This window comes from Lasioglossum baleicum, chromosome 9 (genome assembly GCF_051020765.1).
Source record: "Lasioglossum baleicum chromosome 9, iyLasBale1, whole genome shotgun sequence".
Classification (NCBI taxonomy): domain Eukaryota; kingdom Metazoa; phylum Arthropoda; class Insecta; order Hymenoptera; family Halictidae; genus Lasioglossum; species Lasioglossum baleicum.
In genome coordinates, this window is record NC_134937.1 from 3,430,014 (window position 1) to 3,455,839 (window position 25,826).

A 25,826-nucleotide genomic window follows, 5' to 3' on the forward strand; every position below is an offset into this window, starting at 1 on the left:
GTTGGTTAAGAGTAACGTGAACCATAAAACATCCCCAATTTTGGTTGCATTCGCCATAATATGTGCAAGATATGAAATCATAATTTCTAGAGTCTTATCACAAATTTATGTAACGAGGAAGAAAACTTTTGCGGTCACCTCTTTTACGTTCACTGCCGTACAAGCATTACGTTTCATTCCACTGTCGCGATATTATGTGGTTATCCGGATGAAAGCGACGCTCGGAATTCCAGAGTCTTTGTATGACTATAGTGGAAAGAAGAAGCATTTTAAGTAGAAAAGGTTCATATGTAACAAACTGATATGTCTCCCATTAGTGATCTTTGCAGAAGACAGGAGTCAAAACAAAATTGTATCCTCCTTTTAATTATCTTATTTACCTGAAACTAATATTGTAGATTAATATTCTTAAATATTTTTAACATGTCCACTGCTTAATAAAATCCGCAGTCTAATTATTATTATTGTTAATACAACTCGTGAAGTAGGTGTATAAATGCGAAGGGTTAAAAACTTGATAATAACATAAAATAATGTTTTACAATCCGGTCTTTGTAAAAATCATGTATCTGAATTGTTTATGACGAAGATGAATTAATCTGCGAGTTTTTTTCCAGCTGGAATGCCCATTCATTCCACAGCGTGACGATTGATAATCACGCGCGATGCAATAATGCAGCCTTAGGCGCATTCTGTCACCGGGGAACAGGTTTAAACTAGTTGTTCAGAATTGGAACAGCTATACATGACTTCATTCTCTTTCTTGTTGGTTGGAACGGTGACCACCGCGGATTCCGTTAACATGAATATTCTTGAAATAGTTCCGCGACTCTTGATCAGGTCTGTACCGTACGCGACATTGTTGTTTTTTCACGTCACTCGGTTGTTCCGTGGTTCATTAGAAAGGATTTATTCGACTCTAAATTGATCGTATCAATCCTCGAAACAGCTTCCGAGTCGTTAATATAATTCAACGGTGTCTGGAAACATCTGATAAACCAGCCGGCACGTAATTAATTAAGCCGAACAATATTCGCTAACGAGTCGCAATCAGAGTCCGGGCTCACGTGGAAGTTTTTTACGAGTTTTACTCGAACGTGCCCACTATTGATTACGCCATTGAATCGCGGGATCCTTCCTGTCCTCGAAAATTGTAGCTGCAGGTGAAACGAACAATTAATTATTTTGATTGTCAGTGGTTTTATCGGACACGTTAAATGATTAATTAAACGGAGATGTTCTATGTATCTTCAATGTAATTTCTATCTTTCTAACTTGCCTTCCAGTGTGATTTGTTTCTCAGAGGAACGACTGTCATTAATCACCGAAGAGCCGTGTCATTGCTGTGTTTCATAATTCGGTTTTCTAGCACTGTATCAACTATGGGAATTGGCATTTGACTTAGCAGAAGGAAATCAGATTAAAATGCAATCTGTTAATACTAAACTAACGATTAGACGTGGCTCATTCGTTTCCACGCATGATATTTACTTGGGTATCTAAATTTAGTTATTTAGCTATATTTGTTCTTGTTAGAAAAAAATTAATATTGTTGCGTATTTCCGACGTACCACGTATCATCGCGGCATTTCCAATGAACGATTGACATTTATTTACAAATGTTATGTTATCGACTGCGGGTCCGTCTCTGTCCTAGATCGACTCCTCAACTGTCCGTTAGTCACCAGTTCTCTGACAAGCCTCCTTTTCTGTTATTGCACATACTTAATGCTAATTGCACGTCTTCAATTGCACATACCGCCGTAACAATATTTTTCTATTCTACAGAGTGCCCCAAAAATGTTGGGCTCCCTTGAAAGGGGTGATTCCTAACGTTATTACAAGTAACTTTTGGAAAAAGTTACTTCGAATGTCACCAGGAATCATCCTTTTCAAGGAAACACAACATTTTTGGGGTACCCTGTTTAAGTCCTATTCAAACTTTCAAGCACTCTTTTGTATCTATTCTCATCAGAACTTGTTAAACGTTTTTTAACCCTTTGCAGTCGGAGCTATTTTAATTTGAAAACTAAACGTTTCTCCCCCACGCTGGAATAATTCCATAGTATATAATTTTTTCATTTTTTATGGAAATGAAATTGATGTAATACCTCATACAATACTTAAATATGTAGTAATTGATTAAACAGAGGATTTTATGCACTTATGAGAAAAATGAGTAGGTGTAATTTCAAACGGTAAAGACATTAGAAGAACCTATTAAACATGTTAAGAAAGAAAATAAATTTCTATTTCACCCCAGTTTGTTGCAAATCAGGTAGAACATTATTATTTTGCATGATCATCCGCTGTCTATTGATTAGTTACCAACATACAGTGGCCGAAATAATGATAGGTTCACTAGCCGCATCGGCTGGTTTACTGCTTCTACTTTTATTTTCGTTTTCGGAAGTGTACTGTGGCATTTGCATTTGTTTTTATTTCGCAAGAATGTGCTCTGCACATTGTGTAAGCAGTCAGTCGACTATCAACAGTATTGGTGTAAAGATTTGGTGGAAACATTTAAAAATTACTATTCATAAAGCAATTTTTTGAACGTTTTTGTATGGTAAGTACACAGATTTATAAATTTTAAGAATTATAAAAAATATTTGATGTTCGTTTAATATTATTAAAGCACAATGACACGGCGAAATCGTTAAATGATAACGAAAAGGGCCAAATTATTGCTTTCCACAATATGTGTCTCTCTAACAGAGAAATTGCAAGTAGATTGAAAAGATCATTAAATGTTATAAACAATTTTGTAAAATTAAAAGAAAAATACGGCAGTAAAAAATCTATAGGTCATCCAAAAAAATTAACACATGGGGACAAAGATATAAAATTTTTCAAGAAGCACAGCAAAATATGCGTATTGCCTCTAACATAAAAATGAAATTAGATTTGCCTGTTGGTGTTCGACGTGTCCAGCAAGTGTACAGCAAATTGTGAGATCGAGTGGAACGCTTAAATATTCTAAAAAAGCGAAAACACCTCCGCTAACTAAATTCAACAAGGAGGAGAGATTAAAGTTTGCAGAATATCACATGTCATGGACCGAAAAGTGGAAGACGGTGATTTTGTCTGATGAAAAAAAATTTAATTTGGACGGCCCAGATGGGTATTAATATTACTGGCACGATCTGCATGATGAAAAAGTGTAAAAATGACAAGAGTACCCTGCTTTCGGCTGGAACGGTAAGACTCCGATAATGTAATGCAAACACAACATTATGTGAACAAATTGAAGTGAACCTATCATTATTTCGGCCACTGTATTTAATAATATAGACAATATTGTGAATAATGATACAGCAATTTTTAGTGGTGACTCTGAGTCACCCCTCGACTGCTATTGTAAGAGCTAAAATGTTCCACGTTTCAAACAGAACCTATGAGAGAGTTTCACAACTCTTTCAGTCCCTGATTCATAGTGTTAAAGGTTTCACTTTACGCGTTCAGGTAGGTACTTTCGTGGCTGCGTGGATACGTGCATATACAGGAACGAGGAACGTTGAAGAATAATAAAGAATTCCACGAGTCCCCCAATGGGAAATGCTCGACATGCCATTTAACTGTTGCATCATTGTATTTTCACCTAGTCGCCGCGCCGAAAGAGAAGGAAGTCCTTTTCTGCGTTCGACATGGGAACAGCAAAGCCACGCGATCGCATTCACTGCCACACGGTGACCTTACATAATTGTTAGGTAACACGAACGCAACGAGGCTGCCGTTTAAACAGCACACTATCGGAAACAGGATATTAATCCGGCGGTTGTACAAGCGCGCGTATCCAACCTACTCGCGAAATATACTTATTCTCCTGTTACGTTTCGGCCTCGAGACTAGGATAAAAAGCGGCTCGGGCTCAGCAAGGGCGGTAGTTTCGTGGGCCCGGGGAATTTAGCGTTGCTTTTATACGTCGAATCCGACGCCGCTAATTAGCGGCGCGCAAATACGTTCATTAGCAAGTCCAACAACGGTCTGGACATTTCGGATTCTATCCCCACCGCCGCGCCGCGCCGGCATCATTCTGTCTCGCGCAATTCTCTTTTCCCCTCCCTACTCCACTGTTCATTTTTCCTCGGCAATTTTCGTTACGTCCAATCATTTCGGTTCAGCATCGGCATAATTACGGGCAAGGACGTTCCGGTTGTTTTCGCAATTAGTTCCGAAAGCGGTCCAATTTAGAGCGGCCGCTGCACCGATATTGTCAAAAGCGATGCCGTTCCGACAGAATTATTTCGGCCGGCGACTGCGAATTAACGTTAAACCGCCCCCCGACAGTCCCGCCCCCGTTTCGGCCGTGTCCCGTTCAACGAAATTCTGTACACAGGCCGCTCCGATTTGCGAATGCTCGCGGAAATGTCAACCGACCTCCCCGTCACCTTGTTCCTTCGCGAAAAGGCCAGTTTTCTGGATAAATCGCCCATTTTCTGACCGGAAATTCACAGCTTCTGTCGCATCTGCGACATACAATAAATGGAATCCGCACGTGCAGATTTTCACATTCACAGTATTTTTCTTTCGAAGTCGACCAAACGACTTAAGTTTTTGATGAAGAACGTGAAAGGATTAGTTTGTCACGCGGCCAGCAAAAAATTTGGAGAGAATTGCTATTGGCAGAAATCGCGAAGAAAATAGGAAATATTGCTTCGTACAGTTCTCTTGAAAATTTAATTGAAATTGGATTACGTTGTCACGCGGGGATGAAATGTTGCAAGCTGTTCTCTCTGAATCCACCGCAGAGATCAACTGGAAATTTTTGAGCTTCTAAATAATGGAAAGGAAAATTTTTCATTCTAACATTTTAGAGTGTAGGATATTCACTTTTTCCGGAGTTAATTCTACACTTTCATTATTAAGGAAATATTAAAAGACATTCAAGCTACAACAATTACATAGGAAATAATTAATGAATGACAAACGAGTAAAACAAATGTAGAATGCTAATGAACCCCTGGCTGTAGTCAAGTAGAATTTAACGAAATCAAAGTACGTACATATACATACTCGTTTCTCCGCGCACGCTACAGTTTTGAAACTTCTAGTAGGCTATACTTTTCTCAGGGTGAGTTTATTCATTATTATCTCAGTCTAAATATTATTTTATCGATAGGTGTCATATGAATTTCAGTCTAATATTTCAGTCTAAATATTATTTTATCGGTAGGCGTCATATGAAACTTTTGAAACACTTATTTAATTCTGCAGTGTTCTTCGAGTATTTTACAACCCATTCAATTGTCATTTCTGTGATATTATTTGAGGTATGAGTTTCATATTAGGAAAAAGAATAAGAAAATTGTTACTCATGCTACACGTGTTCATCTCTTTTTTAATATTACTTCGAATGTATGAGTCAATTGGGGGTCTGAGTAGGTTTAAATTAGACATATGTACCTTGACTAGCATGTTTGGATGCATTTACGAAAACAAAGGTGTTCTAAACGTTCTTTTCGCAGTTTTCTCGCACTACGACGTTAGGAAACGCTAGCAGGTACGAACAGCGCGATTATCTCTTCGTTAATGCTTCATTATTTCCGACACTTTCACTTTTATAGCCGCGCTATTTGCACGCTCAAAAAGCTATGTGTTGGTTAAAAACGAAAAGAATTTTTGAGACAACCGGATATTAACACTAACCGTACCGGCTACAAAACGTCTGGATAAATAATACATTCTTTTATAAAAATTACAAGACTGACTTTATTTTATTTTTATTTATTTATTGCTTTGAACCAAGTGGTTTATATAACAAGTACAATATTATTACATTTGGCTTACATTAAATAGGTTTACATTGTTTCTGAATTCTAACGGAACATTATTTGACGAAATTATAAATTATTTTCACAAGACTGACTTTATTTAGATTTTTCACAATTTTTATGATAATACATGACCAAATAAAGAAATTTATTGAATAATTTCTAATGGAAGCACATTCATAATTTCAATAATTAAAAATGTAAAAAATGTAAAAACCGGTAATTTGACCGATCGTAGTACGGTTAGTGTTAAATTTAATTACTCCATTAAATTACTCAATTTCTGGTGCTTGAATGAAATAAATAACTGTTTGATCAAGAACAATAAAAAGTCTACACCAAAAAGTACCTTAAAAAATGTGTTCAAGGAGATGAATAAACATATCTTTGAAGTATGCAACACGTCGTTAATTTTTGCAGTCGTGAAACAGGTCCATCGTCCAAGAATTATGATGCGTAACATTTCAATTATGAGTTCTGATGAAGACATCACGAAAAACACGTAAATTATTTCTTAAATTCAGAGAAGAATGAAGAGTCTGTGAGTCGTGATTACAAACACGACTGACGACTTCGTTAAAATCCTCAATTAAAAGGTCAAATACTCTTGCAGATTTAGGAATTTCGAAACCCAAAAAACTGACTGAAATTTGGAATTTTTCGTGGTAGGATAGTAGGTATTGATAGACTGTACAGCGCTGCGTTCTGGATCTGCTCAATCGAGAATGTCTCATTTCTTCGTCGTCCAGCGACATCGTCGAGGTCCGCGATTCGAGGCCTAATTATTCCGGCCGAGTAACTGTCTCGCTGCTCGACACTAATGCTTTCTAATGCCCATCGACGGTGTGCACGTGTTCCTTTGTTCGTGAGGAGACTGGATCCAGGCGGTAGCTGTTCGCGAACGTGTGCATGAAAAATTGCCCGCTCGATCTCGAGGTATCTCACGATTTTGCAACGTTGACTATCCTCGATCCGCGAGAAAAGCCGAAACAAACGACAGCGCGGCAAACGTGTACAAAAATCGAAAAAGTCTAGATTAACAGAAGTATCTCGATTAATAACGCGTTAACTGATATTTTTAAAGTACATAATAAAGAAATGTAAAATTTTTTTTGCACGGGACCATCCCGGGAACATACTCTACAAGATGCAAAAGGTTTCGTTCCGATTGGTCCATCCATCTCGGCGTAATCGGTGAACATACATAGAAAAAAAGCGAAAAAAAAGGCACATACAGATCGAATTGAGTAACCTCCTCCTTTTTCGAAGTCGGTTAATAAAATTGTTCGTGTCTTTTAAATATTCTCTTTTCTTCAGTTTCCAGAAGAACCCTTCGAACATTCATTCCCCACGAACAAAGTTATCGACTGATCTGAAGTTAGGCTGTTCCAAAAACTACGTTTCGTTGTCTGGCAACACACACAATACAAAAGCATAGCTCTTTAACCCTTAAATGGTGCAGTGTGCTCAGATCACGAAGTATCATAGATTTCTCAAATACCTTTAAGCAAATTATTTGAGATTAAATGATCCAAATGTACTAAAGAAGTAAAAAAAATTGATATTTGCAATTATCGTACAATACATTAGCAAAAATTAATATAAGAAATATTGTTGGGGTAATGAAAGACCCCAATATGTATAGTAGTTAAGGGGGTTAACCTGTTAAGTGGCACACCAGCAAGCACCAAAGCCCAAAAGAATTAATACATTTTTTAACCGAGCCCGAAATTGAAAAGTCAAAATTCCGTCACTATTATTGTAATTGTTTCGTACATTATAAATCTGATAAAATTTTCGTTTACTCGATTTATTACCGTACTAATTAACGTTGAAGTCTAGCCAACAAATTGTGTCAGTCACGTATGACTAACGTGGCAGAGACAAATTGTTATAGCAGGCATGTCAAACACGCGACTAGACAGAGTCTACAAGTACATACTTCGCGGTCCAACTAAAAACTTTCAAACTGTTGATGACAATTTACAACTGGAATTAATCGAAATGCAGTGTGATTCCGTATTGAAACAGAAATATATGGATGTTGGGATGCCACAATTCTACAATTATTTATTAGTTTAACGGTTTTTCAATATATTACGTCCCAAATTAGGCGTGTTTCATCTTTGTTCGGTAGCAGTGGTAGTACATATTGCATGTGCAAACCACTATTTTTAACGTTAAGAAATAATAAAACTGCGGGAAGGTCAAGAATAACAGACCAGTCTGTACAATCAATTTCAAAAATAATTACAGCTTAACAAAATCCAACCAAGTTTTGAAAATTTGGTTACTGGAAACCATTGCCAAGTTTCTTCGAAACAAGAATGAAATAGTTTTATTCAAATAAAGTAAAAAACTATTATACTTCATATGTATTTTCGTAATATTGTTGTGTTTTCGAAGTATGTTATTTTGTATGTGTAACTGCAATGTTAATAAAAAAAATGTGTTTCTTTTTTATTTCGAGTCTGCTTTTTTTATTGCGGCCCTCGATTTAATTTATAATACTTAGTGAGGAGCATGGTGGTAAAAGGGTTTGACATGCAATATTGGAAACGTTAATGCTTCATATAAAAACTTCTAAAAATGTTAATATCTACGTAAGTATTAACTCATCTAGACCTGAGATAAATTCCGCCAGAATATTATGGAAATGAAGAGTGATCAGTAAATTATTATTAATAAACTCTATCGTATGTAATATTGTAGGTCTACATATGTTATAAGTAGACTGCGGATCTTTATGCAAAATAAAAATTTTCTTCTTCGATTAAAAGACACAGGAACGCTATAAAAATTTATTCCCAACTTTTACAATTTTAATATACAGGGTGTCCCAAAATTCCTTCAACAGCCGGAAATGTGAGCTTCCTCAGATCATTTGAAGCAACATTTTCCTTTGCAAAAATGTTATCCACGGCTTTGTTTAGGAGTTATTAACGAAAAATACGGACCAATCAGAGCGCGACCTAGACGTGAGTTGGCACAGTCGGCCAATCGACAGTTGGCGCGTCGGGCAGACTGTGCCAACTCGCGTCTAGGTCGCGCTCTGATTGGTCCGTATTTTTCGTTAATAACTCCTAAACAAAGCCGTAGATAACATTTTTGCACAGGAAAATGTTGCTTCGAATGATCTGAGGAAGCTCACATTTCCGGCTGTTGAAGGAATTTTGGGACACCCTGTATTGAAAATAACATATGGACATTCTTAAATTGTCTTAATGTTTTTACTGTTTTAAATTACATCCACCAATTTTTGTCGTAAATGCATAAAATCCGCAGTCTAGTTATAAGGAACAATAGTCAAAACCTACAACTAATCTCCAGATTTAGTTTTAGAACACTTAGTGTGTCCTCGACACATTGAATAAGCATTGACTACGTATCAAAAATCTCATATCGAAGGCAACCAGACAAGTAATAAATCAGCCAAAAGTGACACTCGTCATCCGTCATCCGTCAAGCCATATTCCAATTGTTACCGACATAAGACAATATGAACGATCCGTTTGACAGACAGCACGAATATCAGTCAGTCCCATGACTATAAACCGCGCACACAAGTAGATACATACAAACATTGGAACAGATTACGGAAAATCTGGCGCTCGTATGAAATCCTCCGGGATCGCGAAATGCATGCACATGATGGGCTCATAAAAAGATTTTGAGATGAATTGAAATTGATTTTCCGGTGCGGTCAACAACGATTCAATATCAGAACGCAAATGCAAGTCGCTGAAAAATTCAGCCCGATGTGTTTGCGGTGTCGAGGGCAAAAATTCCAGTCGATCGTTGCGCGCGTGAACGCGAACACGCGTAGGGGTAGTTACCCCTGAAACATCGCGCCGATCGCGGAAACAACGAATGCCGGATCGGTAATTGCTCCACAATCGACGTGTAACCGTATGCATGCATGCATGAGCTGGAATGTATGCGGGCTGCAGTGTTTAATTGCGCCTACGTTACGACCGATCGCGGTGTATGCGATCGTTAATGCTTTCTAATGCCCGCCGACGGGAATCGCTTGTCCTTTTGTTCACGTTGGCGGCGCGCGGGGTTCCCTCGATTGTCGAATTTTTGGTTCGTGCTTTTTCTAGTACGCCAGAGCCACCCGCATCCGAATTAATTGGACGTGCTCCAATAAAAAAATTTTACCCGGAACTTAGAAAATTTATCTCCGTGAGCTGTATTTTGTATTCAATCTAGACTACGGATTTTACACATTTATGACAAACGGAATAACCGAAATACAAAATTGCAGGAATAGAACGATTTTAGGATATTTCTACATTATTTTTGTTGAATTTAATTCGATGCACTTGCGCTTGGCTGATGAATAAGGCTATTTTAAGAATACAGCTAGCACTTCTACAACACGGCACCCTATAACACGTTACGCTCTAACGCGGCAATAAAATTGCGAAAGCCTTTGTACAATGCACAAAAAAATGTTTGTTTTTTTTGTAGGTTTTCGGAACGTAACCCCCGTTTTGTACTGGGTCTGGGTTTCATACACTACAATACGGTTTCACACAACACGGAAGGAGCTCAGTCAGTGTGGTGTTCCGTTCATTCAGTTCCATTTCGGACAATTTCGGACTCCATCAAGAGACGTCGCACCGTGGGTAAAACCGATGAATTCTGTGTCAAAATCAAAGAACTTTCGATAGAAATAAGATAGAGCGACGAAATTTTTTTTAAATGAAAGCTGAAACTTTGCAGAATATGAAATAATTATGGAGATTGTGGTACGAACGTTTTTTATATATAACCTTGATAAAATTCGTTAAACTTGCACAATTTCAGGAAAATTGTGGTTTTTCCAAAACCACGCGCGGAAGAAATTTTTTTTAAACATGCGACACATCATTTCCCATAGATTTTTTCACGCTGATTTCAAATCTGGTCTCAAAGTTCGTCTACGACCTGAGGATTTTGTGAAATCATTTTTTCGTTGAAATAACTTGACGAAAAACCACAATTTTCGTGAAATTGTGCAAGTTTAACGCATTTTCTCAAGGCTAAAAAACGTACGTACCACAATTTCCGTAATTATTTCATATTCTGCAAAGTTTCAGCTTTCATTTTAAAAAAATTTCGTCGCTCTATCTCATTTCTATCGAAAGTTCTTTGATTTTGACACAGAATTCATCAGTTTTAGCCACTGTGCGTCGTCTCTCGCAGTCACCCCCTCATTGTATCTCGCGTATTTCCATATCTTACGTTTCTATATCTTACTATTTCATACTAGTATTACTATATCTTGCGTTCCATTTGAAAAAGACTAAGTAGAAAATAAAAAAATATGCACTAAAAAGGAGAAGATAATTTTTTTAGACATTAGTCACTATAGATAAAAGCGTGGAGCGCCCACGAAGATTACGTCAATATTGTTTAGCGCTCCACGCTTTTATTTATAATCACTAATGTCTAAAAAAATTATTTTCTCCTTTTTATATAGAATGAGTTTGCGAAGAAAAAAGTATTAAAGACCACCATTACCGGTGTATATCACGGAATCTAGTGGTTGCAGTCGCCTAACGATCGGCCAAATCAGAAAGTGAACGCAGGGAGAAGGGGCCGGAGAATAATATCAAGGAAATGGCACGATCTGCACCCGCAAAACGACACGGAACGTGATGTAATGATGACCTAAGTGACGGATATAATGCGGCGACGGCAATTATTTCACAGTGTTCCGTGGTTTGCTACGTACCCTCAAGTTCCTGAGTCGTTCGAGAATTATTTCAGTGGTGAGCTCGTGTTACGAGTTCGTGTTACACGTTGTTCAAGAATATTTAGAATATTAATTAATTATGGAAATTGTTGCGTTGTAAACCTACGCCTATGGTTTCGTAGAAGATAGTTCAATGAACGGCAACATTAGTTTTCAATGCTAAAAAACTTGCTTTTTCGTGGTTGTCGATATGTTTATAAAGCTATGAATAACTTTTTGTATGCTGTTCAAATTTTGAATTGCAGAACTCTTTTTCTTATAAAAAAAGCATTGTCTAACTTTTTTGTAACTTATAATTAGACAGCGTAGATGTAATTTAAAACATTAAGAACATTAGAAGAATTTACAAATGCACACTGTTATTTAGAAATTCAAGTAGAAAATTTTTATTTTGCGTAAAGACCCGCTGTCTACTTTGCATTATATAACAAGTCTTGATTTTATTTAGAAATTTTTTGAATATTGAATTATATGTGATTTTTTAAAACATGGTGTGTTTGAGTGATCAGTGTGTGTTGTGGGATCAAATACAGCGTGAGTACAAAATAATTGAAACTATTTAGAAGTCGTGCGCTAGTAAATTAGCGATCATAAAATTCTACATGAACCATGTATGGACTACGATGGTTGTCATCTCGGAAGCTATTTTAAAACAATGAAATGACATCGTAGTTCTTCACTTTTACAAAATACTATTACAATATAGTATTACAGCGACAATAGATTTCTATGAAAGTCAATCACAACAAAAATTCTTGTTTAATTTAAAAGTGCAAAAGTGCTTCGTTTAAGTACCATGAATACTTGTCAGTAGTCTAAAAAGGATTAAAAAATATTTTGATTGTTGTTCGTTAAAAGAACTCATTATTTTCTTATCAAGTTCTTGATATTTTATGTCAAGATCCGTACATCAGTACAGACTGTATTCCTCCTTTTGTAATGAATAATATTTTTAAAAAACTCTACATATGTTAACATCTTTCATATACTATTCCATTTCCTAGGAGAATGCAAACGGTATGAAATACCAAAGGCGTCGTGCACTAACAGAGAATTTACTATGCGCGTAAAGCATTTTTAAAAGGGTCGTGCAACCCCTAAATTTGACGATGTTAGACTATGTACGCACGTTAGGTGACCCGGATGGACGAATTTCAAACAGCAATCTGACAGGATTGGTAATGCCCAGCCGGAACATCGTATCACGATTATCCACGAGTGCAAATTGCCCTCCGGATACTCAGAAGCGGACTTTCGAGTTCTGACGTCTTAATGGCTTTGGCGCGCACTCGGTGCGTTGTGGCGGATTTAACCAGCCTTCGCGCAGAACAGAGTTAACTTCGAGTTAACCACTCCCAGCAAACTCGCGACTCGCTTTCTTCCTCTAAATTCGAACAAAATTACGAAAATACAATCAGTATACCCAAATGTATCGCCAAAGTTAACCCCCATAGTCGCTGTAGCTCTCTAATAGGGTGTCTGTGTGTCTGAGCAACTCCCGTAAAATGATAAGACATTTTATGTCCTACACAAACGAAACTAATGGAACATATTAGGTGTATAAATAAGTTCGGTGCCTTTACATATATTCAATTGTGATTGCATTTCAAATTAAAATTTCCTCCTGCCGCTTTGGCGTTTTTAACAAAACGCGCTACATGAATTTACGCTAATTAGTGCCACACAATTATTATAAATTTAATTTCCCCAAAGCAAGTGAGTGAATTTTTATGAACAATATTCCTTATATTCAATCATTTAATAGTTTTTGAAATTATTATAACATATTTACTTTACAGACGCGATTCAAATAAATCTTGAAATCTAAACTAGGATCGAAACGTTGATTTTGTTTGATAATTAGCAAAATTGCTTCATAATTGGTAGTAAACGATCGAACCGTTGCGCCGAAAGCATTTAACATTTATTAACAACAAATACGATGGATAGAAGAAACATATTAATCGTGTGATTTATTTCGAAAAAAATTCGAAGAAGTAGGAAAAGATTGATGTCCAGGTTAAGTATTTTAAAATTTGTGTCTTCGTACTTATGCAGTCTTTGACCGCGTTAAAACTTCTCTAGCACGCCAGAGAGGGATGTGGGTGGTCGCCGGTCGGCAAAAGGGGGCCGAAGGTGTAGAAAAATCAGGAACGGGTCATGGTCGAGTCGTGGCCCGACTCGATTATCGATTCCTGCTTCCCCCGCAATCGAATTGGCTGGTTTGCCGGAGCCTGCCGAACGTTTGCCCGCCAATTTACTTAGGCACGACGTGCGTGAACCTGCGACAACCTCGTTAACGTTATCGGGTACTCGGTAACGAGCAAATGCGTCGCGATTATCAGCGAATGCAAATTTCACCGGCCCACGCACCCCTAAGACTTAGGTTTTCGAACCTGTTTCATACGTGTCAAGCGCCGTGCTTTCGAGGTTCGTGTCATTTGTTGACAATTTTTCTTCGCTGAACACTCTTTCCACTTTCGTTTACAGTAAACGAAGTTGACAGTTTTGAATGGACGACAAATCTTTTTTTATTGCTGTGTTCTAATAGTGAGCACAGAAGTAGCCTACTATAGCTGTTAAAATTTGAATAAGATTAATAAATTTGTTAAGGTGCCGCAAACTAGTCAAACATTAGCTTAGCTTTTCGTGAAAGAAGTAATTTGTTCGAAAATGATCGGGAAATAAATCATTAAAAATATCATATTTTTTCAGTATATTATGCGATGTTGGCTATCATTGTACATATTCATAGATAAATAATAGACAGATAAATAATATACTTAAAGTTAGAAAAAGAACTATTTAACTTAATTATATAGGAAATTAATTGGAACTAAAATGTTACAAGCTCTTAGAATTCTAATTGTACGTGTACGATGTTTATTAAAATCTATGCATTTACTCTGAATTACTTTTTGGTTTCAAAAGAAGAGACAGATTTACATGATTCAATTCTAGCCATTATCAATCCATCTTATGCACTTTTCCGGCAGACAGCAGACGAAGCTTTGCTAATCCCCTTTGTACAAATGGTTCTTGGATTTTTCGTTTATCTGTATGAATTCCCAAGAGGAGATTTTCTGGAGCAGCAAAATAGCCACTTTTTTATATTACTGGATTAAAAACACTCAGTAGATGCTCTGGAAGATTTCGCGACAATTGAATCAGTCGCCACAGATGCTGAGAACCATAAATACAAGATAGTTTGGGTTGATATTATCCAAACTGGAGCGTAAATTTTCATTATATATTAATTCAGTTAAAATATATATCATTTTCGAAGGATTTTCACTGCTAATGTACAATCGAAGAATGCGATTTGCAATTGTGAGCTGCCGTGAATGAGAAAGTTTACCTGGGACCCCCTGTCCTAAATGAGGAGAACATGTGCTACTAGAAATTGCTTGACACATTTCTAAAAGCAACCTTTGATCAGTACTTAAATCTTTTAATACATTTAGCAGCTGAGGTAGGCATACTTGAATTGATTTCAAATTAATCACCGGAAATTCTCCACAATTATTAAGTTTGAGCACAATTCTTCAATTGTCTGCTATCCATCTCTGCCATCTGCGGCAGAGCTGCAAGATGTGGATTCATAATGGCTAGAATTGAATCTATGTCTTCTTTGGAAACCAAAAAGCAATTCGAAGTAAACGCACAGATTTTAATGAATAGCTTATACGTACAATTAGAATTCCAAGTGCTTGTAAGAAAACATGGAATTCCAATTTCAAATCTCTTGGGCGCCGTAAAAATATATCTGACACAACCCAACTTGTGCAAACTTAATCTGAAAGATAAAAAGCAACTTTATTTCACTGTTAGATAATAATCGTACAATTTTACTTCTTTCGTTCCACCCTAACAAGCACCCCTAAAAACTCCCCAACATTAAAATAATTTAGTCACTCTCTGATGAAATCTGCGATGTTGATGCTGGAATGAACTACGGTTTAATGCATATAATTTTTATTTTGTGTAAAAATCATAAGTGCATTCATAAGATAAATTGCTGGAATGGAATGAACATAGTATTATACATTTTTCAATGATTATAATCTACAAGCATTTTATTTAAATAATTGGTAGCCGATGAAACTATGAATATTTATAGATGAAAGCGCAATAAATTGTAAGTATAACCTACTTTGAAACGCTTGCAAATGAAAGTATCTGTAGATGTTGCAAAAAATGGGACACGAGCAATGTAAAATTTAAATGAACCCTGCATTTCATAAACTATACAGATTTGCATCTCTTATCGTGATATGAAATTATTCGAGGTTGCAAAAGTTGTGATTTAAAAAGTCACTGCATACATTTCACTTTATATTTCAAATTCGTTTTAAAAGAAAATCAACAATTTCATATGACATCATTGTTGTAAATCTTTCAGAGAGTATAGTGTTCACTATTTATAATTTTATTATTTCTTCTTTCATTTTCCAAACACAAACTTATACAATAATCCTATATACACGTTTCGATTAACTTTCACCACTCGCGTTCATATTAAAACACATGGAATACACTAGGTTCGAACTAAATTCATTGGTCACACTCAATTTTGGATGGCGGATCGAGTACAACGAAATTAATAAAACGCTTGACGGTAGCGATGGCAGCGACTGTGAAGCTTCAGGCCGAATTTTCTATTCAATATGAAAATATTAGATTCGGACGTTTTGATAATTGTAAAACCGAAAAATACCGGTCAGTCCCGTTCAAATTTATGCGATTTCGGCGAGAGCACACGGTGATTGTGTTTGTCGTAGGATAAATTGGTTAAAAAATCTCCGTCGGACCGGGCCTCCCGTAAATGTTTAACAGCGGCAAACAAGCGAAACTAGGATTGAATTTGCCCGGTAAATTTTGCCAACGATCAATGGAATATCGCGCGAACAGAATGCTGGTGAAAAGATCTCGTGCTCGTTATTTAACCTTTTCGCAAAAACTGCAGCTGCCAGTAGTTTTTTCGTCAATTACTGCATGATGTGAAATTTTTTGTTTTAATTGTCGTCTTGTATTACTGTGAAATATCATCGTCGGATCAGAAAGTTCTTGTCGTAATGTGCTTGATGTTGTTAAACAATACTAGCTTATGCAAACAGCTGGGTTATTTTTTTATTAACATTGCTTACTTTTTAACGGTGCGTTCATTCAATCACGAAATTTGCTCAATTAGGAAGATACAGAAGAACCTTGCTTGTTGCATCCTAGTCGTTTGCACGGAATTCTCGTTCTAGTTTTAAGACATATTCAATTTATTCAAAATGATATTCAACGTGTATTCTATTTTAGTGATTGTACGATGTCTAAATTAAGTGTAGATAGCATACGAATTCCTTGCATTTTGCATCACGATACGCAAGTGAATAACTATTTTCCACAAAGATGTTATACACTGGTTCAATTTTGCTCTTTACAATATTATCCGAGTGCCAAACGCTCGTCGTCCTGTAACGCGAACAACTTGCAATTAGTTTGCATTACGTTCTACTGTATATTACCCACAAATAGTCGAACTTTAAAGTTCAGTTGGGTTGTGTACGTGGCGTCGTTACACCGGACAAGTTGTTTTATCTCTTTGTTTACAGAGTTCCATGGGAGATGGCCAGATAGACGGAATCTAGGATTAAGAAAAAATTGCGAATAGGATGTTGCGGTGGGTGGAGATAGATCACGGTTCTAAAATATCATTAATTCTTATGCTATATTTATCAAGTATGTTCTGTTCGCCCGTTAGATGTTGGCTAGTCAAAATGTTTGTGCTCTCACTCCATCCTTACTCCCTTACTATCGCTCGTATTGTCGCCATTGGCCGTGGACGATGACAAAGAGCGACAGCAGGTCATATCGAGACCGAATGAAATAGAATGATGACATCACAGGCTTGAGAGGTTACGCCGATGCTGTGATACCATACTATTTCACTCGGTGTCGGCGCGACCCACTATCTCTCCCTTCGTCATCGTCTTCGGCCGATAGCGACAATGCGTGTAGTTGTACGGGAGCCGGGATAGAGCTAGACCGCATTCTTTAGCTGGCTATCACGGACGAATACTATACAGTACTACTTTTCGTACTTAATATACAGGGTGGGGCACCATATATTACCACCTTGATTTAAGTTATTGTTATTATTCACGGAGAGAAACGTTTGGATGGAGATCAAGTGGTTTCAAAAGATGAACATATTATGTATAGTAGTTTTATTGTACGTGGACGCGTCAAGGACTTGCGAAAGCCAACATTGATTTTCAAATCGAACCGTATATTTTCTTATGCACCAATCGATGCAGCATTTTGTTATATCTCTTTAAAAATGATTAGTTTAGAAGTTATTTTACTTTCAATGTTACAAAGAAGAACTCGGATAAAGAATGAAATTTACGCAGTATGTTCAAATCATTTGTCATCAATAAACAGCGGATTTTCTGTATTTATAATAAAAATCGGTAAGTGTAATTTAAAATAGAAAAAACATTAGAAAAACATGAAACTACTGTTATATTCAATCAAGTATTAAAAGTAGAAAGGAAGAAAATAAATTTCCATTACACTCTAATTTGTTGCGATACGGGTACAAAATTACATTTTGCGTAAAGACAAAAATTACTTCAAATTTCTGGGATAGCCTGTATAATCCGAGTCCCAAACGCTCGACCTCTTATTATGCTAACAAAATTTACTTATTTTACTTAAGGTGGAGTGGGGTAAGTCCGTCTACGGACTATACTCGATCACTATACTTATCACTATACTTGACTGCCTCTTTCGTTGAACAACCTCGATTTTCGCACGCATATTCGGTCCCGCTTTGTGCAACACGCGGGGTACTACTGTAAACTGATCCATTGATATATCCCCGAAGAAATAAGTGGCGCGCCGATACCACGTTTAAATCGAGGACAGGGGAAGGAACGAATTTACCGAACATTTGCCTTCTAATTCACCTATGCAACCGATGTAATCCGGTTATGTTGCTGAAACCGCAGGAATGTGTGGGTACGTACCTACGCGGCTAATAGAACCTCTCCTATCCTCTGTGACCACGTGTTTGTGTGTATCCGCCGGGCCGCCTACGTTCACGTGTACCGGTCGGCTCGGTGGTATGCAAGCCGAGACCGCGAACAAAAGGGTGAGAAAGAAGAGGAAGTGGGTCACCGTGATCTCCGCGAATCGTGATCTTCCCACCCACAGCGAGATCCCATTCGCAATTTAACTTTTCTTAACCCTGTATGTGCTCCGCCGATCGGGCCACCCCCAACGAAACTCTGTAAACAAAGAGACAAAACAGCTTGTCCGGTAGCTACGCCACGTGCACAAGCTAACTGAACTTTAAAGTTTAACTATTTCTGGATAATGTACAGTAGAACGTTATGCAAACTAATTGCGGGAAGAAGTTGTTCGCGTTACTGGACGACGAGCGTTTGGCACTTGAGTTGTATCGTAAAGACCAATGTACTATGTTCCTTTTGTGATAAATGGTAATTTACTTGCATATCCTGATAGTGAATGAAAGGAACTCGTATGTATATCTACGGTTATATTAAAAGTAAGTAAGGTGGAGTGGGGTAAGTGCGCACCACACACTAGTTTTTGCAAAGTTGAACTTTAAACTGATGTATTTTCAGTTTGGTATGTAAAAACTTAACGCTCTTGGTATGAAACTCTTGCCACAGTTATTACTGATGAATTAGTATTATGTCGGATTCTAGTAATACTCAATTATGCTTAAATAACGCTTAAAATGAATAATAAAATAATGCTTAAAATTAATAATTGTTGAGATACCAAAATATTTAATAATGTAAACAATATTTTGCATATTGATGAATATACGTCGAATATCATTTAGAATGAACTGAATATGTTTTAAAACTGTTGAAATCCATCTGCATAAAATGCGATTGCAATTTCTCACGTAGAAGCAAAAAATAATCAAACATATTCTTGGGTACCACAGAAGGATAATCTAATTACGTTTCACTCGATTCGCTTTAACGTTTTACCTAATCGTTCCCCAACGTGACGAGTTACTTTAATAATGTTTGTGGCTATGAGATTAGGGTAAGTTATTCCCTAACAAACTGAAGTCTATCAAAGTCAAAGTCCATCGACTCCAAACTTGCTTCAATTTCCCAAGAGAATTCATGATCAGTAAGTTCCATTGGTATATCAAAATTATCTGAAGCAACTCCGCCCAATTCCCATTTAGCAAGTCAATATCAAGCGGACGGTCTTCTAATTGAGTATTTTAATTAGTAAATTTCCTATTGCGGCGGTCAATCCTCCATTACCATTCCCATGTAACATCTATATTCGTGATTACGTTCGATTTAGTCTGTTCAGACATCTCTTCAAATTGTGTTGTTAGAGTTTTGTAGAATATATAACCCTAATGCGTTATAGACAAGTTTTGAAAGCTGTCAATTCCATAGGCATTTAAATAAAGAGTTTTTATGTTATTTACGTTATTCAAACATTCGCGTGTTTTTCTCTCATTTAGATCAATTAGATGTTTTTCAATCATCTGATCAAAACTACAATATTCTTTCTGTTATTGTGTACCGCTTTCACACACACAATTGCTGCAATAATACTAATTAAAAAAATATTTCTAGCTTTCTTAGACCAACGTAATTAACGTGTGTATAAAAGTACAACTTTCCAGAACGTTTATTAATCAAATAAGAATAACTGTTAAAACTGAACTCTTAAAACAAAGTTATACTAATTTTCGTTTTGAGAGAGTGATACATAAAAAGTTGTTGTTTATTTAAAACAATGTAACTTTGCAAAGTGTTACGAATTTGTCCATCAACTGCGTCAGAGATGACTCGACGCAGATATTCTTTGAAACTTTTTATCATCTCAATAAGTAGATTAAGATGCAACAATAAAAAGTGTGTTCTTGAAAAAACCGATCAAGATCATTTTGCACGTAATTCTTCGAACAGATCTCCACCGATCCAAAGATACAGAATCTCTAGTCTTTACGAGTAGTTTTGGTGCACCCTGTACATAATTAAGTTAAAACAAAACATTCTATGCAAAAATGGAAAGTTCGATAAGTAACTTGTACTTAGAGAAATTAGTAGTTTTATTCACGCTCTGGTTTCATCTTCAAAAATTCTGGAAAGCCATAGTGGTAATTGCTAAACGACCAGGTGGTAAAAAAAACGTTGCCGTTTTGTCATAACAGCAGGTTTAACGTTGGATATCCCTAAAAAATTTCGCAAGGCTCGAACACCTGTTAACCTTCTCTCTGTATATTTAATTTATCTAATGAATTTAAAAATTGAAGACGTTGAATTTGATTTTCTAAACCTGTATTAAACATATTAAGAAAGAAAATGAACTACTTCACTCGAGTTTGTTGCAATTCAGGTAGAAAAATTGTTTATTTTGCATAACGATTCGCTGTCTACATATCTGGGATAGCATTGCTAGAAAATTTTTGGATATTTTCAGTCCGTCAACTTTTTATTTCCGTTTTTGCCCGCCTGGGGTGCATTCGCACCCCATACATAGAGAGAAGGTTAAACTTCATCTTTCGACTCACCGTTTTTGGAAACCGCTGCAATCGATTCTTCCGTTCTCCTTTCCTGTTCGGATGTTCAGATGTTCAGCAACCACAGACTGTTACACAGCAGATTGTTTCGCACCAGAGACACTGCGAACGTCACTTAAAATTCCACGACGTGCCCCTCACAGCTGGGATACACCTTCGCGCGTACAACGACAACACTGAAACGGAACAATCTGTCGGCGATTCGAACGGCAACGAAATTCGCGAACGGAACACGTGCGCGCGGGCAAGGAAACTCTCCAATATTCCGCAGGAATCGAGATTGGAATTATTTCGATGCGATACCGGTATAATAAGCGGTTGCACTCCTATAATTATAATCGCGTATTGTTTGCTAGGTATTTTTGCGAAATGATTCTTGGGTTGCGCGTTCTACAGCTAAATTATGCATCCCACAATTTTCCAGTAAGATAACATTTTCACTTTGTGTCTCATATCCTGTTATAAACAAAGGAATTGTTGCACTGGCTTTGAGCGCGAGGTTGCATAGCATAGAACAAAGTGAAACTGGGCGAATCCTTTGAAAATTATAAATATTGGGTCTATAAGTTCAGAATACTACACAAAAAGTACACAATTTTCTAATAGTTGTTTTTAGAACACATTTTTACTTTATACTTTCTATTTAGTTATGAATAAAAAGATTATTTTCACCGCTTTTAGGTGTGAGGTTTCATATAAATGTGAGGAACAAAATGAAGTTAGATTAATTGTTTAAAAATCGTATTTTTTACGTTTATCACTTTAGAATGCTCTATTTATTGCATCTGAACTAATCGAAAAATAAAGAAGAGCAGTGCTGTGTTCCTTAAGAACCATTTTACGTAACATTAATTTAATGCAATATTATTGTAATATTACCGTTAATTAATTTAATATTTTGTGTATAGTCTGTAGTAGTCATAAAATTCTATGCAATTTTATAGTCGAAAGCTAGCTGTACCAATATTTTTCTTAGTGCAAAGAATATAAAAAGAATTTTAGGTACATAAAATAAACAAAAATGTACATGTTTGTATGTACATAAATATTTAAGTGAATTTTAGCTACTGTGGAATATAGAAAGTACTGCAAGTAAGAACAGTGCGATAAATAAATATTTATTACTCTGTGAATGTGGATTAAAAATCGTTGCGTTTCTTTCTACCTCGCCAGTGAACGTCTAGCAAATGTAAGTGGATATTATTAATTTACAATTAGATTAGATCGACTAGCTGCTTATCTCGTTGAATAATTAAATCGACATGTTGTTGCCACTATTTGTTTCGCTGCCTACTTACACTGTTCAAATGTTTTGACACAAACAAAATCCAACAGAAGAATATCTTGGAATCTCTAAACATTTATGCATTTATGACAAAAATGAGTAGGTATAATTTAAAGTGGTAAAAACACAAGATGAATCTAAGAATACTGTTACATTATTTTTAGCCTTGTTGGAATTTTAGGTTAAGTTATTTTATTATTTGAAAAATACATTCTATATATTCTACGATCCAATAAAGAAACAAATATTTCTGTCGTCAAGGAAACGTACTTCAATATTACGAACTGTTGGAATTTGAGAATGTCTACATTTTGAACAATCGTGCGTTATTCATCTTCGTAATCGTTTACACTACACATCTAGTCGCAAGGAAAAATAGCACTGTTTACACTGGATGGCGCGCCACGAATGTTAGCAATCGGTAACTTAGGAAATTAAAGATTTATATTTACTTCTCGTATTTAACAAACCTATGAAACATATTTAGACAGAAAATAAATCTCCATTTCATTCCAGGATGTTGCAATTCATGTATAAAATTTTAATTCTGCATGAAGATCCGCTGTCTAACTATGACGTTACCTAATGTTCGAGACAGCTCATTAACGAGAAAAATATTTTCAAGAACCAGGACGCGTGAAATGAAACGCTCGACATTTATCGATTGAAACATTCGACATTTGTTGAAACGTTTCTATCGTCATTTTTAGGATAGATTACTTAATTAGGGTCAACTAGGAAAGCGTATAAAATGACTTTGACTATCACTGAGTAAATTCTGAGATTGTGAACGTCACATACGCCGAACGATGGTAGCAAACGTGTTGAGAAATTAAATGTTTCAGAAAGATGAATAAATAATTGGAGGAGAGCTAATTGAACTTGAACGTACATCGATTTCTCTCAGATATGGATCGGACTACTTAAACAACCTTCACGTTTCAACGCAACGCCACTAACTGGAAGAACCGGAAACCTCTGACTCCACTTGAATCGATGTCGAGATGAAGCCTATCGAACGAGCAAAAACTCGAAGATATTAAAGGCGAGGTGAATTTTCTGGATCGACAAAGGATATCCTCAAAAGGGAGCGCAAGGTGCGAGACTTTAAAGCGCACTGTAGTACAACGTGCGGTCGTTTCCGGATCGGCCAGACGTTGTCACCGATTTTTGTCGACTGGGACCTTAAAGGCGACCACGTAGTCAGCCTGGCTAGCCCACCGCGCAAACTGAAAACCGAACGCGGTTTAACACGAGTTACCAAGGTTGTTGCGCAACCTTCGTCAATTTATCGGACAAAAAATTCGTGGTTTCTGCCATTGCGACTGCATCCGGTACAGAGAGATGGGCAGTATCTAAATAAAGCATTATGTATTCAAATAAGTTCTAGATAAAATAACCTGTATCTTTTATTCGAAGTCGATTGCAGCGCCACAATGTATCTGTAACTTCATCTGTCGACCGCTCGGTTTGGAGAGTTTATTCATCTGTCTCTTCGACGATTTTCTGGTTATTAACTTCCCGATTTTATAGGGAAGTTATTGTAATGATCCCGAAAATCGAAAATCGAGTTTTTAGCAGATCTTCACGTTTCATGGTCATTGGAGTCATTTTAGACTATTTTTATCAAAATGTTTGTATGTGTGTGTGTGTGTGTGTGCGTATGTCTGTTTCTATGGTATCAAATTTTTCGTTAACGTTTTCTGAAAAAGTAACAACGCGATCAGAATGATGAATGATGCAATCGATGTGCCCCGCTGTAACTTAGAGCTGATTAGATTTTGGTCCATTTTGGTCCAGTAGTTTTTTGGTTTTTTTATTTTTTTTTCGAAAGAAGTTCATTCAACAATGCAATTTATACGAGAGAACGGAAAGTTTCGAAATAATGCTAAATAAAATTCATGCTGGAACCAAGAATAAACCAACTGTAAACATTTGATAGTTAAATATTTATTTATGAAGAAATATTAAACTTCTTAACAGTCCTGGAATAACTTCATCGTATATAAAAATTTATTGTTATAATTATTCAGGAATTATTATTAAATTTTCAATTAACCTTGTGTATTGGTAGATCACTAGACTACTACGTTGTAGTTTACCGGTTTTACGGATTTACGATACAAAAATGTGTGTATTAACTGTAAAATGGAAATATTTAAAGAAGTCGAAGACACTGTTGTACTATTTTCAACTCGTCAGATGCCTGTATTTTGCAATTAGTACCGACAATTTTTATCTTCATTTTTAGCATAGAAATCCGCAAGCTTAAATACTCGGATATATGAAACAATCTAATTCGCCTCTAAACAATTCGTACCTGAAGACATTAATCAATATTGTTGAAATTTATGCAACGAAATGCTGCACTCGTTTTGAACCAAAAGGATGCAACCAAAAAAAAACAACCGAAATCCGCAACGCTAAATAAAATTCATGGCACCGATTTTCCTTCCTGTTTAAGGGGAATCACGGTCGATTGATTAGCAATGAAGCCTAGCGCTAACGGGCCCTAATGCCTCGACGGATCCTACACACCGATTGATCATCTCCAGCCAATCAGATCCCCCGTAACCGGTGCTTGACCAAACAAATTATTTCCCCCCGATTAGAGCGACCCTGGTTCCCGCGGTATCGTTCGGGAGGTCCGGGGGAACGGCGAATCGTTCGATGATTAACTTGCACGCGAATCCAGAACCGCACTCGGGGTTTTCGGCCACGCCGCGCCGTTCTGAACAGTTCTGAACAACAATATCCTCCACGGTCGCGTTCCGCTCCGAACACCGGACACGCGGCCGCGGCCGTTGATGTAATGTCATCAAACGTTCCGCGGGATAGACCGATGCCTCGTTTAACATCGAACGAGCCGGCTATTAGCTGCACCGTACATAGAACAGTTGTCATCGGTTGATAGTGACTGTTACCGTTTAAGAGATGTGGCCATTTTTTTCGCCACAAAGGAAATTCGCTAAGTTCATGTGCTGTTTTATCTCAGAATCTACTGCAGATAGCAATTATCATGTATTATCAATTATAGTATACAATTAGGTCATCCCATAAGTTCGTGCCGTTTCTCGACCGGTTGCATATGTTAATTTTGTAAACATACCCTTAAGTTTATTTTAGGTATTTTCAGAACATCTGACACCTCCTCAACTGATAAATTTCGTGATTTCCGTACAAGGTCTCGAATTTTTGTCTTCGTCTATCTGAGGATGACGCCAGCAACGTTCCTCGTCTTCTAAACAAAAATTCCCACCCTTAAAACGTTGAAACCACTTCCTACAGCTACGAGATAAAAGCGCACTTCCGTATACAGCACATGTGTTGTTCGTGGCGATTGTTACTGAACTTCCTTTCTGAAATTCATATAACATGAGTTGTCGGAAATAGATACGCATTTCGCTCATGATTTTTCACTACTAGGAATCACTGTGTTCA

The 25,826-nt window shown here is 36.8% G+C and overlaps 1 protein-coding gene across 2 annotated transcripts in view; it reads right to left on the reverse strand.

Moving 5' to 3' along the window:
• LOC143212121 (uncharacterized) overlaps nucleotides 1-25,826 on the reverse strand; it is a 278,017-nt gene that overhangs the window by 248,761 nt on the left and 3,430 nt on the right. For both annotated transcript variants that reach the window (XM_076430534.1, XM_076430533.1), the window contains exon 2: nucleotides 21,092-21,276. The gene's annotated coding sequence lies outside the window, so the exon portion shown is untranslated. The remainder of the gene's footprint in view (nucleotides 1-21,091; nucleotides 21,277-25,826) is intronic.